At 39.5% G+C, this 14,425-nt stretch overlaps 1 pseudogene; it reads right to left on the bottom strand.

The window, feature by feature from the left end:
- Positions 1–8,509: 8,509 nt before the first annotated feature.
- On the bottom strand, positions 8,510–9,360 carry LOC143609078 (receptor-like protein 44 pseudogene; annotated as a pseudogene).
- Between the last annotated feature and the right edge of the window lie 5,065 nt (positions 9,361–14,425).

Here is a 14,425-nt window from a genome sequence, read left to right as displayed (position 1 = left end):
ACATAAGAAACAGCAACACAAAAAAAAAACAACATACTAAAAGAGAAATTTACAAAGTTCAACTTGCATTATTTCTTCCCATCAGTGTTGCAAAAATATTGAATAGGCATTGATTAATCCCCGATTAATCGCTAGTCCCTACTTCACTGATTAATTTTGGGCTAGTTAGCTAATTAATCGGTCAACGATCAAATATGCCCAAAATTGGCAGCTTCCGGCGAGATTCCGACCAAAATCGGCCGTTTTCGGCAAGATTCCGACCAAAACCAGCTGTTTCCAGCGAGATTCCAGAAAAACCAGCTGTTTCCAGCGAGATTCCAGTCAATTTATAGCCAAAATATGTTTGTGTATGCATAAAACTGAAAATTACATATTACATATAAAAATGTGTGTGTGTATAAAACTGAAAAATATACATTAAAATCCGATCCAATTAATCTGATTAATCGCTAGTCCCTACCCCACCGCCCCACAACCGAATAATGATTTTTACAACATTGCTTCCAATCCATGCTCAACATTCTTGTATGTTTCACTTTCATCATCTGTAGTTTTTTTGTCCTATCGTTTGGTAAATTTCTATTCATAATGAGCTTTAATGCCCACATAATTGATTTGTGGGTAAGCTACTAAAGGTTTATCAATTAAGTATTTATAAGTACTATACAGTTAAATCTTAAATCTGCGACAATTTTTTTAATGCTATAATATATAAATGTTTTTGAAATTTATCATATATTTTTTTTAAACGGCAAATAAAAATATATATATTATATAAACTCTAGCACGACCTAGTGGTCACCAATTACAAACATCAAAGCACGGGACATGACATTATAGTCCACACCGAGCCATCAAAAAAAAAAAAAACACCAGCGTCTAGACCATGTGTTACCATGGCGCCCATGGCGTGGATAGCTCGCTACATCAACCAATTGCGCCCTAACCACCGTGACACACAGCCGCGAAAAGGGCGTGGAAACGACACAGGGGCAGCGCCCGGATACCTGGCCACGGCCAGGGGGGTAATTGGGTGGGCCATCTCTCACACAAACCATCAAAGACGAGGTGGCAGTAACAAACTTATGAATATTAACCTGCAAAATCCAAGGCTGCTTTCTTTTTCTTCTTCATGGTGGCTAGGTTAATTTATATATTAACATTTTCGTCTGATTTTGTGGTTGTACGTGGTGCTTCAAATGTGTGTATGACGGTGACATCATCTTGGTTATCTGGTCACTTCCAAATGTCCTTCTTTGTGCATAATCTGTTGGACCTCTGCCTTATAATATAGTACATCTTCTATTCAGTTGAGCGTGCTCCACCTGTTCATGAGGCTTTACACGTGTGTGATTCAAAATCAATTGACCTGTTCGGTTCCTTTCAAAGTGCAGATCTAAAATCATCCAGAAGCTTAGAATTATTATTATTATTCTCTCTCTGATCACACACACACTCTCTCTCTCTCTTTTGTTTCAAAGATCAGATGCAATTGAACATCGGCTTCTACAGATTATCAAAACTACGACCGTTTTACCTTTCGTAGACAGAGAGAAAGAGTGAGAGAAAAAAGTTGTTGCCCCGTTGTTGCCGACGGCTTTCCGGCCGTCTATGGCGGCGGCGGCGGACGACAACTGTAGTTGTCCATATCTTCTCTGTGGTTCCGAATTTGACTGTTGCCGGGTTTCATTTTAGAACCCTAGGCGACGGCGGAGACCGGTGCCGGTCACCGGCTGTTTCTGTGTTTCCCTACCGTCTCACTTTGTGCGGTGACTTCTTTTCTCTCTATGATGATCTGAGTCTGGATCTGACTTATAAAGGCTATGATGATGAGGCTGGTCTCATCTGAGCCTCTATAGCTATCGTCTCTATATGTTGGTGATTATATACGTTCAAGGCTGTGAAGGTAGTTTAGAACCTTATCTGAGCCTCCCTTTGTATTTCGTTATGCGTTCTTGCGTTTTGTGTTTGTAATTTTGGTGTTTGTACCATAACGAGTTAACTCAAAAGGGGTTATTTTGGTATAGTGGGTATAGGTTTGGGTGTCAATGCGTTTCAGGCGTGAACAGTTTTGGTTCGGGTTGTCACATGTTCGTGTCTTAATGGGTTGACTTCAAAAGTGTTATACTAACTACTCATATGTATGTATGAATACTTGGTAGTGTATGGCAGATGCTGTAACATTCGATGGTCTTATGTGTTGCTAGGCTCCATTTTGTAAACCCTATGCAACGATGCTTTTCCAACTTAACGCCACCCGCCGCGTGCTTTTCCAACTTAACGCCACGCGGCGGGTCTAAACACTAGTTTTATACAAAAACAACTTAAACGCATATCAAAACTGTTTGGGCTATTTCCCTGGTTATTAGGCTTTCATGAGTTAAAAGTTGGGACACTTATTGTTTTTAATTGTTGGGTTTTTGCTTATGGGATTTAATATGTTATAATTAACTTATAAGTTTTAACTAGTAATAAACATGTTTTTATTGGATTTTTATATAGTAATAAAAAAAATACTAATGAATGTAAATAGATTGAAAATATATGATAATACAAGTGGTTCAGTTTTACCGGTTAATCGAGATAAAAAATAACAAATTTTTGGTTTTCGGTATTGCTCACCCCTACAATCTCATATAATTAAATATATTAATTAAATTGTATTTATAAAGGTGATGAACATTTATTAATTAAAAAATATAATAATAATGATTACCTACTCACTAACAAAGCCTCAACTAAGTCCTTTTCATTACATCATTTTTGGATATTTGTGGGTGAGAAAAAAGTATGCTTATCTGGCAACATTTTTTTTTCTCAACTAAGCCCCTAACCAAGCCTCCATAACATATGGCCTAAACGAAAACTATACCAATCTTCCCATGTGAGCCCAATTATTTTCGACCTATTTTTTATCCGAAGAAGCCCAAGCATTTATATCTCTTCTAACATGCTATGAATTTGCACTGGAATGCCTTCATGTACCAAGGAATTACACTTCTTCCAAATAAACCATATCGTAGTCAAGCAAACCGCATGAAACAGTTTCGCTTTATCTTTAGTAAAACGCCACAAATTTATGCAAATCAACCAAATCTCGAACACAAAATGCATAAATAGAAGGAACCTTACACCATTGTGAGATCAAACTCCAAACCAATTGAGTTAACTCACAAGCGATGAAGACATGGTCCACTGATCCTCTTCATTCCACAGAACGGGCAAATAGTCGAACCAACCGTAATATTTCTTAGCTAAAACGTCAAAAGTCGGGAGTCTATTTAATTTGGCCCTCTAAGCAACAAACGCTACTTTCTTTGGAATCCGATTGTTCCAAATAAAAAAATAATCTGGAGCTACTAAGGAATTCTCCTCCATTATAGACTTTTTACGGAATTGAGAATACGTTAGAAGAATCACCACTCCAAATTACTTTATCCTCCAGCCAACTGGCTCAACCTATTTGCCTGCGTGCATACTAATAGTCAGCTACGCTGAGTGAGGTCTAGTTAATCAATCAACATACATTACATTCATATCCTTACTCATACGTGTCCGAAGATATGTATTCGTACCTTACTTACTATTACTTCTTTCATACATACTTAACATACATGCATACGTACTTTCTTTCATACAAACCCTATGGTATACCATAAGTTATTCTATCTTAACAATCACAGATATTATTAGGGTCTGGTCCATATGATCATAGATATTATGAGGGTCTGGTCCCTATCATCACAGATATTGTAAGGGTCTGGTCCCTAACATCATAGATATTATGAGGGTTTGGTCCCTAACATCACAGATATTGTAAGGGTCTGGTCCCTAACATCACAGATATTGTAAAGGTCTGGTCCCTTCTTTCCGTACCATCGTTAAACCATACATCCATACGTACTTGTTGACTTGTTTTATATTTATTGATAATCAAACACATCCTATACATACTCTTAACTATTCCTATACCATTCGTATATCATTCATAGACATTCACGTAGCATACACTTACCACTTAAGGTAAGTGTAATCACTAAACACATAAGAGTATGCACACAGCCCCGAAAACATAACAGATAGAAAGGCTAGAAACTCACCTGTAGTCGGTTTCTCTCTAAATTAATGGTAATGCCCTTCCTTAGTTATGCACGACTAACTGTGTAACAAGTTACTAGTATCAATCATCTGTTACTACTACTTCATACACCTACATTAATGAACCCTACAACTAACGGGGTCCAGGGGCAACGCCCTTGGTAGCGGAGTCTAGGGGTGGCAGCCCCTAGCAGGGTCCAAGGAGCAAAGCCCCTGGCTTTCCTTTATCAAAAATGCATTAGAAAAATGAATCGGGTCACGCTTTACAACAATTTGAAAGAATTCGCATGTAAGAATTCGCATGAAACAATTCGCTTCGCATGTAATCCATTCTCATCGCATGGAAACGATTCGCATGGAATCCATTCACTTCACATGGAATCCATTCGCTTTGCATGGCATGCGATGTGATTTCTTTCTGTGCGAACAAAACTTCATTTTCTTTATTTTTACCATTTTAAAGCCATTTTCCTCCGTGACAATTGCTTAGGACCCGATTTTACCCTTTTTATGGGTTTTCGGTTGTACCAACTTTGTATACCCGTGTTTTACAAAGTTAGGATATCACCTTTTTGTCTTATAATGAAACCGTTAACACTCGGCCCATCAAGTTTATATTTTTCTTACATCTTACAGCCCGATCTATCGCTTTATCAATTTACATGTCCAATCCGACCTTAAAACTTAATCTTTTTAGCTAAATCTCACCTTACGATTGCGGGTTCGAGTTCAGATCTGAACCACCCGTGGATCTGGACGTGTTCTTTGTTGTTTGATGGTTTTTACACCCAAGTTTCGTTCTCCCTTTGGTTCGGATTTGGATCCGGGTATTAGAGAGAGAAAGTGTGTGTGTTCTTGAGTGTGTATGTGTAGTGACGATGAAAATGAGGAGTAGTTGGGGGATTTTAGGGTTTATATATAGGGGGCCCCATGGCCCATAACCCTCTCCTAACCATTCCCTTGCCCAAACCCAATCATAACCCAAACACTAACACACAATTAAGCTAACATAATACTCTTTAGTTATTATTAACAAAAGTAGGGTGTTATAAAGAAGACTCTTCGCAAGCGCTCAAGTTTATCAAAAACCCCCGTATGAGCTTTATGTAACACCCCGACCGATGGCGGATTATACATCGGGGCGCCACGTATTGTTTCATTACTCGTGACACTATTTGGGTGTCCATATTTAATAAATACATTTTCATTGCGCACGCGCGAAACATGAAATCGTAAGGTAACATAAATCATATCATAACTCAAAATATTCAAATAACATAACTTGTCTTGTTACATTTTAATCTAGGTCCAAAGAAAAGAAAACATCCTACGTGTCCTTGAGATTCCCAAAAGCAGCTACAGCAAACCTGAACATGTGTTAAAATAAAACGTCAACACTTGCGTGTAGGTGAGAAATCAAGTTTAATAGATATAAATAGATAATACAAACACTGCGCGCAACATGTGCTTAACTGGGGTTTAACAGAGGGTGTAATCAGATTGTGATCAAGCCTTAGATCATAGCTCATAGTTCAATCTGTGCTCCCAATTGAGCACAAAAACGATAAATCATACGTGCATGTGTAATAAAACAAGAAAAACCGTAAACGATAGGTCTCCCGTGTTCATCTAATGGATCCATGAAAACTTCGGAATAGGCCGTCAAAGCGGTTAATGAATCACACATACAAATAAACAGCCAAGTAAACGTCCATAACACATGGGGTTTTGCGCACATAAAGTTCATAAAACAAGTTTAAGACTCAAGTTGTACGAACACATGAGCATCCCAAAACGTTAAAAATAAAAGGGGGATTAAGTACGAGATTACTCGCCTGAAAAAGGTGTGTTGAAAGATAATGCAAGAACCAACTTTTAAATAAGCACAAGTTAACCTATAAATAAAAGTTTATTGGTTTAACGATTGGGTTTTTATGTCTTGAATATATGTAAGTTACTTAAACAAATTATATATTAATTATTTACCGAGATCTGGGCAGAACAGAAGAGAAGACGGAGGCAAGAGAGTGGAGGCGGCTGAGGAATTAGGGCAGAGAGCAAAGGGAGAGAGATTTGGAGAGTGTTTAAGTGTAGTGTGTGTAGTGTTAACAAGAAAATAGTTTAATTTATAGGCAAATCCTAGGGAACACAATCCCTTGAAAAGAGGAAAATATCTCATTAAATCAAGCAAAAGCACAAGAAAACAAAAGCAAAAGATATCCAAAGATATGCCGGCAGCTGCAGGGGAAGGGGAAGGCTGACAGGTTACAGATTAAAGCATGGGAGGTGTCAGATAAAACACTGTTCAAGACATGCAAAAGAAGATTTCAAAAGATTATGTCAGTCGCTTTTTCTGTCAACCAATAGGATTGGTGCGCATGCTGCGCCGAAAGTGGCTTTTCGGACAGATGTCGGAACTGACCTACAGTGCTTCAAGCAAAAGATATCAAAAGAATACAGGCTGACCTAAACAGAAGAAAAGACTTAAGGTTTAGCGCGAGAAGACTCGAGCGCACGCGCGAGGGCGAAGGCAGACAGAACAAATCTTAGCACGTCGCGGGAAGAACTACAATTCCTAGCGCGCTGCGAGAAGAACTACAATTCCTAGCGCGCTGCGAGAAGAACTACAATTCCTAGCGCGCTGCGAGAAGAACTACAATTCTTAGCGCGCCGCGGGAAGAACTACAATCCTTAGCGCGTCGCGGGAAGAACTACCGTTCTTAGCGCGCTGCGAGAAGAACTACAATTCTTAGCGCGCTGCGAGAAGAATTCGTCTCGCGTATCGCAGGAACAGCCGGTCTTCACGCAGGCTTCCTTGTAAGGAGTCTGGCGCGTGGAGCAGCGCAGACATCCTCAGGCTGGAAGAACCAAAGGACAAGCAAAGGGTTAAGAGAAAAAGGGGTTTCAGGCATAAGGGTTAAGCAGAGGGGCGGGACGGCGACAAGAGAGAAAAGAGGCGGGACGGCGACAAGAGAGAGAAAGGGGCGGGACGGCGGAGAGAAGGAAGAAAGGGACGGGACGGCGGAAAAGAAATTATTAGTAAGTAATATAAAAATATATATATATATATAATTTATTAAATGCTAAATTTACAAAGATTAATAATCAAATTTTAAATCATAAAAAGAATCGGATTCGAAAACGGGTACCTGGGTCGGGTCGGATAGGGCAGTTGTCACACTTTAAACATTGAAAATTAATACGTAGGAAGCGCGTTTAAAACTAAATTTAGAACCGTAACGTGACCACCGAACAATAAGTTTTTAGCTTTCCAACAAGACAATCTCTTTTTAAATAGCTCCACAATCAGTTCCCACGAGTCAATGAAGTTCATATTTCCACCTATTCGGAGCCCCAAATGTTGAAAGGGAATTGTTCCAACCTTGTATCTAAGGAGAACAACCATACGATTCTTTTCAAAACTATCCACCTTTATTCCATAGATACAACACTTAGATAAGTTTACTTTAAGTCTAGATACAAGAAAAAAAACACACCGAAGAATCTGACATAAGCTTAGCGCATTTCGCTCCTTCCATTCACCTATGAGAACCACGTCATCCGCATAAAGGAAATGCGATAAAACCGGGCCGTTTGTCCCACATTTCAATCCGGTAAAGACACCATCGATTGTCCACCTCTCTCTTCATCATTCCCACGAGATCTTCCGTTGCAATAATGAAAAAGAATGGAAATAACAGGTGGTCTTAATTTATCATATGACTATAAATTAAGGAAACACCATTTCCATATTAGAGCCTCCATCTCCATTATTATAATAAATAAAAAAACATATTTTTTTTCTTTTTTATTTACTTTTCAAAACCCCCAAAGTATCTAACTCCTCTTCTGTCTTTAAAAAACTCTAACTCTTTAATCTTTATTTATCTTTGTCTTTCTAACAAATACATATAGAGATTCACCTCAGTTTTATATAAATTGATTCTCTTGTTTCATATTCAATTTGCAAAATTTAGGTGTATATTTTATAGCTTATTTTAATTTCTTATTATAAATTGCAGATACCCAAATAGTCAAATACCACCACCCCCAGAGTACGATGCATAGTACCTGAACCTGTACTGACTAGTGACCATTACTGTACTACATATCAATATTCTTTAATGACATTTCTAAACGTAGCGTTGAGTATACAAGGTGTTAATTATATATTAATCAAGCGTATAGGGAATATAATACACTTATACACGGATTATACAAAATAAAAATCAAACTAACCAACAGTTTCAAGAATCAAAACCAATCAATTAAGATTTAATTTAAGGTTGCATTATACACAGGAACGAACGAACAAACAAACAAAAAAAACCAATTAACCTTAATTAACTAACACAAACCCATAATTAACTCAATAATCCGTCATCATACAAGAAAGTCGTTATAAAAAAACTCAATAATCCGGCATCATACTTGCAACTTTCCCTTCTTGTTCCGCCGCCCTCCTCCTCTCCGTGGATCTCAACCATACACACACCACCGTAAAACTCAACACCAAACTCAACAACCCGCTCCCCAACCCGATCGCCGCAATCGATATCACCGATAACCCTTTACTCTTCATCGGGCCCAACGGGTACCCGTACAAGTCCTTATTACCCGCAAACGAGCTCACATTAAACCGTGGCAAGTTCCCAGTCCGGTTCCCGAGACTAGCGGGAACCGGACCGGACAACTTATTATTTGACACGTCAAACACCGATAACCGGACTAACGACCCCAGCTGAGCTGGGATCAGCCCGGTTATCATATTTTCGTGCAAATCAATTACGTTTAAGTAATTGCACATCACCAGCTCCGGCGGGATGTCGCCGGAGAGACGGTTGGATGATAAGTTAAGTACGGCGAGATTGACGAGGTATTGAAGCTCGTCGGGGATATTTCCGGTGAGCGAGTTGTTGGATAGATCTAACGACTGTAAATTGGTGCAGTTTGAGATGTACGGCGAGATGGGTCCTCGGAGATCAAGGTTTTGGAGGGAAAGCTTGTAAACACGGCCATTGTTGCAGGTGACTCCGGCGAGGTTGAAATTGAAGTCGGAACATGGGTTTTTGAAGGTGGATTTGTTCCAGCTGTTGAGGTTATTGTGTGGATCGGATAAGGATTCGAATAAACGGGTCAGGCAAGATTCGTCTTTCGGATCCGGTGAGGATGGTGGGAGGAAGGCGCAGGTTAGCATGAGGAGGAGTGGTATACGCATGGTAAGAGGTGGAGTGCGCATGTTAGGTGGTGATGGTTAAGAGGATGGTTAAGAGGGTCATGCGAGGGCACTAAACTCATTGACTTTGTTGAAAAACCAATAGGGAAATATTTTTTTTTCATTGAAAGGGATATATTTGTTTATTGTTTATTATAAAGTCTTACTTAATATAAACTCTTTATAAGTTATCATGAATCATGATTCAACGCTTATCTATTATTATTTTATAAATTTTGTCACGAATCTATAAAGTTTAATAAATATTTGGTATGTTGTTAAAAGGAAATCTTGAAAAAGTGACATTAATGTGTTTTTAGTTATTGATAAAGAAAGAAGTCAAGAACCATTTTATAGAAAATGATATGTTTGAATATGCCAAAGACTAGAGGTTGGTCAGTTGGTCACCTTCTGATCAACTGTGGAATTGCATGATACATATGCTGACATTTTAGTTTATGGTGTACAATATCACATGTTAAAGTTAATCCCGAAGAAGTCTCAAAAAGGATACTAAAAGCAATATTTTAAACCATAATGTGATGTATTTGGCGTTCAAAAATGATAAAGTGTTCAAAAGCAACGTGTTCACGCAAAGATTGTGGAGGTTAAAGTTTTGTTCTAATTTATGGATAAATTTTGGGCGTAATTCACTTGGTTTGAGTGGTCTATCTAGTGTAATTTGATGTAATTTGCAAATTGTATCTTAGGTGTTTTGAGTTTGGATACCGGCTGCTTATTAGTCCATGATTTTAAGTAATAATAGAGCTTACGCAATTCCAAAAGAAAAAAAAACCCCAACTTGTAAACTTTAAAAACATTTTGTTTTGAGTCATGTTTCGGGTCAATCCATTTATGTCTGTTTACAAATGTGTTGCAATGTAATAACGTTGCTAGAAAACTGGTTAGGTGTGTTTTTGACAATTTTGACCTAAACTAATCCAAGTTCGGGGTTTACCCCAAAACATGTAAAAAAAAAAAAATAAAGCCATTAGAACATTTTAAATAAAAGGAATATTGGTTTTTATTGGTCTCAGCTATCTCATTTTGGTCGATGCCGGTTACAACTTTCATTTTGGCTAGCGACGGTCCCAACTTTCACCATCGTTTCTTTCATCAGCCGGCGACTAACTGAGTAGTAACTCCGTTAACTCCTTGCTAACATGTCCACCATAGTTGTCGAAAATCTATGACATGGCAGCCTACGTGGAGATTAAGTCTTTGTATGTTTTTATACTTAACAATTATACATGTCTCCGGCCGTTCATGCACATTTCAGCATCCCCAATTCTCTCTCAAGCCCTAATCAAAGATGAGTTCAACACATGGTATGCAGAGAAGCAACTAACAGTCATAGTGTTTTGATCTACAAACCCTCTCGTTTACTTTACCACGTGAAGCTCTCGATTCTCCTATAGTTATTCGCACTCTTGGTTTCATCGAATTAAGCCTTCCAATCCGATGAGCTTCTGGGGACGAGAAGAATTCGGACTAGAAGGTGGTGTATCATTAGATCCAATCTCCTTCTCGACCCTCTCCACAACCTACCAGGAAAGATTCTAAATCTGACTCCAGAATTCAATTCCTCCTCGAACACGTGCTTGGCAATTCCTCTGAGTTGTCCACCACTGACACTTTCACTGCTTGAATTAAGGCTTCTCCTCATGGCGGATAGGTATGACAGTGCATCATCTTTTGTGTTTTTACTTGAGAGAGAATTGGGGATGCTGACGTGTGAATGAACAACTGGAGACATGTAAATTTGTTAAGTATAAAGAACATTCAAAGACTTAATCTCCACGTAGGCTGCCATGTCATAGCTTTTTAACAACTAGGATGAACATGTCAGCAAGGAGTTAACGTAATCACTACTTTAGTCGTGAACTGATGGAAAAAACGAAGGTGAAAGTTGAGACCGTTGTCATCCAAATGAAAGTTGGGACTAGCATAAACTAAAATAGGATGGTTGGGACCAATAAAAACCAATATTCCTAAATAAAAAGATACGGTTAATGGCTGAAAAAGGGTACGTAATTTGTCGAATATTGGTGTTATGCCAATTTTAAACTTAATGAGGGCAATTTGTGCTTTGACTAGTTTAGTTGGTCAAAGATGGTTGTAAAATATCAAAGATAGATGTTTTTTTGAAATGCTAAAACTTGGATCGAAAACAGTAAACAAAAACTATGCAAGTGTTTTTTTTTTCTTTTTGAAAAGGTTAACGGGTTGAACTAGGAAAATGACTCATTCTTTAACAAGTCCTATTTGGATCATATATATTCCAACACGTAGGTAAGTAAGTAGAGTATGTTTATAGGTGAATATGATGAAATTAATCAAATGTTAGCGGGTCATACAAATTATAGTGTACTTCATTTGGTTGAACTATCATGCTTAAAATAAATGTTTGAAAAAAATTGATGGATTACTTTTTTTGGTAGATTGTTTTTTCTTTATCAGATATTTTTGTGTCTCAAAAAAGCTATATATAGTAATTAATGTCATCAAATTTCATACTTCATATGATATGAGATTCTAGATTTGATTTTATTATGCATTATCAATTTTTAGTTCTCTTATACACCAGTAACATCACGAGTTCAGTTTGAATAAAAAAAAAAACACCACGAGTAAAGGTTTAATAATTTTATGGACTAATCTTTCTGTATAATAAAAGAAGATATATTACGCCACTTGTCAGCTTCATAGAGCAAATACTGAGTTGTCAAACAATGAAGCCATATGCTTAGTTGGCAGTCAACAACGTTGTCCACCTCTGTATTTTTACACAGTCTTTCTTGGGAAGCTTCTCCATTTCAAGTTCAAATTTCAATCTTCCTCCATACCACAATCTGCAACACCTTGAGAACCCCCAATCTCAAAATTCTCTACCGTTCAAATTGGCTCCACCTCGTCATCGCAATCTTCAATCCGGTAACTGATTTGATCGAAACTTCGACCATCGCCGCCCTATTGTCACCGTTTGAACACCACTACCACAGCTCGTCGCCGGTCACACCCATCTTCGCCACCAACAGGCACAACCACCACAGCCACCGCGTACCTCGCTGTTCATCTGACGTTGCGCTATTGAACCTCAATATCCTTCGGAACGCCTGGAACGGCTAAAGGTTTCAGAGTTGTTTACTTTTAATTGAATTCATCAGGTAGAAGGCTAACAATCAGAGCAACGGAGACAGATGAAAATGAAGGTTAGTTAGTTTGGGCTTTAATTTCATATTACCTGATGCTGCAATTAATCTATTTGTCAAAACTACAATAATTGTTGTCAATTTGAATCTAATTAGTGTTTGAAGAAACGTGGATCGGCTCACTGGTAGACGATCAACTTTCCTCGGTGAAGAAACGTGGATCGGCTCACTGGTAGACGATCAACTTACCCCTCAGAAAGGGACAGAGGGGTCCTCTTTGGGGTAACCCTCCGGTGTGAGAATAAGAGTTTGTAGGAGAAGATAATAATAATCTGAGAGTGAGTAATGAATTGGAATGTATTTTCTTGCTTACTGTTTTCCGTCCTTTCTCCTTGTGGAGGTGGTGTGGTATTTATAGTGCTAGGGTTTCCAATGATTGGGCTCAGATCCCATTAGGGCCTTTTTGGCCTCCTCCTGTTGCTTTGCGCCACGTGTCCTTAGGACACCTGGTGCTTTTTTTATTGATTATTCTCTGACCCAGGTATTTTACCTGACCCATGTGCAATCACGTGATAGCACATGGGTTTTGCTGAGTTGTCCACCTTTCATTGGCAGCTGTCAACATCAGCATATTCTTATTCCTTAAAGGATACCTTCTGGAAGGTTTGCTGACGAGCACAATCAAGGTTGTCCTTATCCTAATTTGGATAAGGACGAGGTTGATTATGTGCACGTGTGATATGCGCCTATCCTGAGGATGCGCGAAGTCTTCTCTTTATTCTCACGCGCAGATGTGATATGCGCGAGCATATGTAATATGCGCCACGCGCAGATGTGATATGCGTGAGCATATATGATGCGTGAGCATGCGATATGCGCCACGCGTAGATGCGCCACGCGTAGATGTGATATGCGTGAGCATATATGGTGCGCGAGCATGTGATACGCGTGAGCATATGTGATGCGTGAGCATATATGATATGCACCGTGCGCATAGGTTTTGGCTTTGTGCCTTTATGATATCTTGATTTCAAGCCTCTTGTCTATATCTTGTGGGTTGACCCGCCCCGCTCGATGTTAAGGCGGGTACATACCTCTTCAAGCCCCCCCAGTCTAATGTGTGTCTTGTCTCGCGCGAGCGAGGTAAGATAGATATTAGACTTAATAGTTTGCTCTTTTAATAGGGTTTGTCTTTTCTTTTTATTTCTCATCGTTGCGCGAAATTCTATCCTTTTGGTTGAAACGAATCGTCCATGTACGTGGTTGGTTGGTGCTGACATGCGTCAGAGATGGAGGCATGTGTCAGACTTTTCGTGTGCTCGAGTTGCTACAGTTGCCTTTCATGTCCCCTCACACAGTGTCAGGAACACGTGTCGCGCTCGTGTTGGCCTGCACCTGCGAGTGGGGGCGCGTGAACTCTGATCAGTGCCTGTTTCGTTCCCTTTCATGTCCCCTCACACAGTGTCAGGGACACGTGTCGCGCTCGCGTTGGTCTACACCTGCGAGTGGGGGCGCGTGGACTCTGATCAGTACCTGTTTCTCTCTCTCCTGGGCTTATAAAAGCAAGCCCTTTGAGTTATTATTCTTCATCTTCCTTGTTATTTCAGAGCTTTTCTTTCCTTCCATTTTTATTCCGATTAGGGCCTGTCTTCTGCTTCCAGATTTCCATTGTTGAAGTAACCTCTGTCTGATTCTCAGTTGTATGTCTGATAGCCCAGACACCACAATCTCCCCCAGCAAACGCCGTGTAAAGTCATTGGTGATGTCTACTTTGAAGAAGACCGGCAAGGGGAAACGGGCTGCCGAGGCCTCATCGGAGGAGGTGGGGAAGGTCAAGGCAGTGAAGAGGTGGGATGAGATCCCCTGCAAATTGAGGCAGTCCTATTTTGACAGTCTCATCGCCTCTCAGGGTTTTCTCCCTGAGTATGGCTGCATGCTCCCGGCGGCCGGGCAAACGGCG

This window comes from Bidens hawaiensis, unplaced genomic scaffold (assembly GCF_021521415.1).
Source record: "Bidens hawaiensis isolate Kalapana, Puna unplaced genomic scaffold, B.hawaiensis_p1.1 tig00002181_1, whole genome shotgun sequence".
Taxonomy (NCBI): Eukaryota; Viridiplantae; Streptophyta; class Magnoliopsida; order Asterales; family Asteraceae; genus Bidens; species Bidens hawaiensis.
Note: the sequence above shows the minus strand (reverse complement) of the source record. Positions and strands in the feature narration are given on the sequence as shown.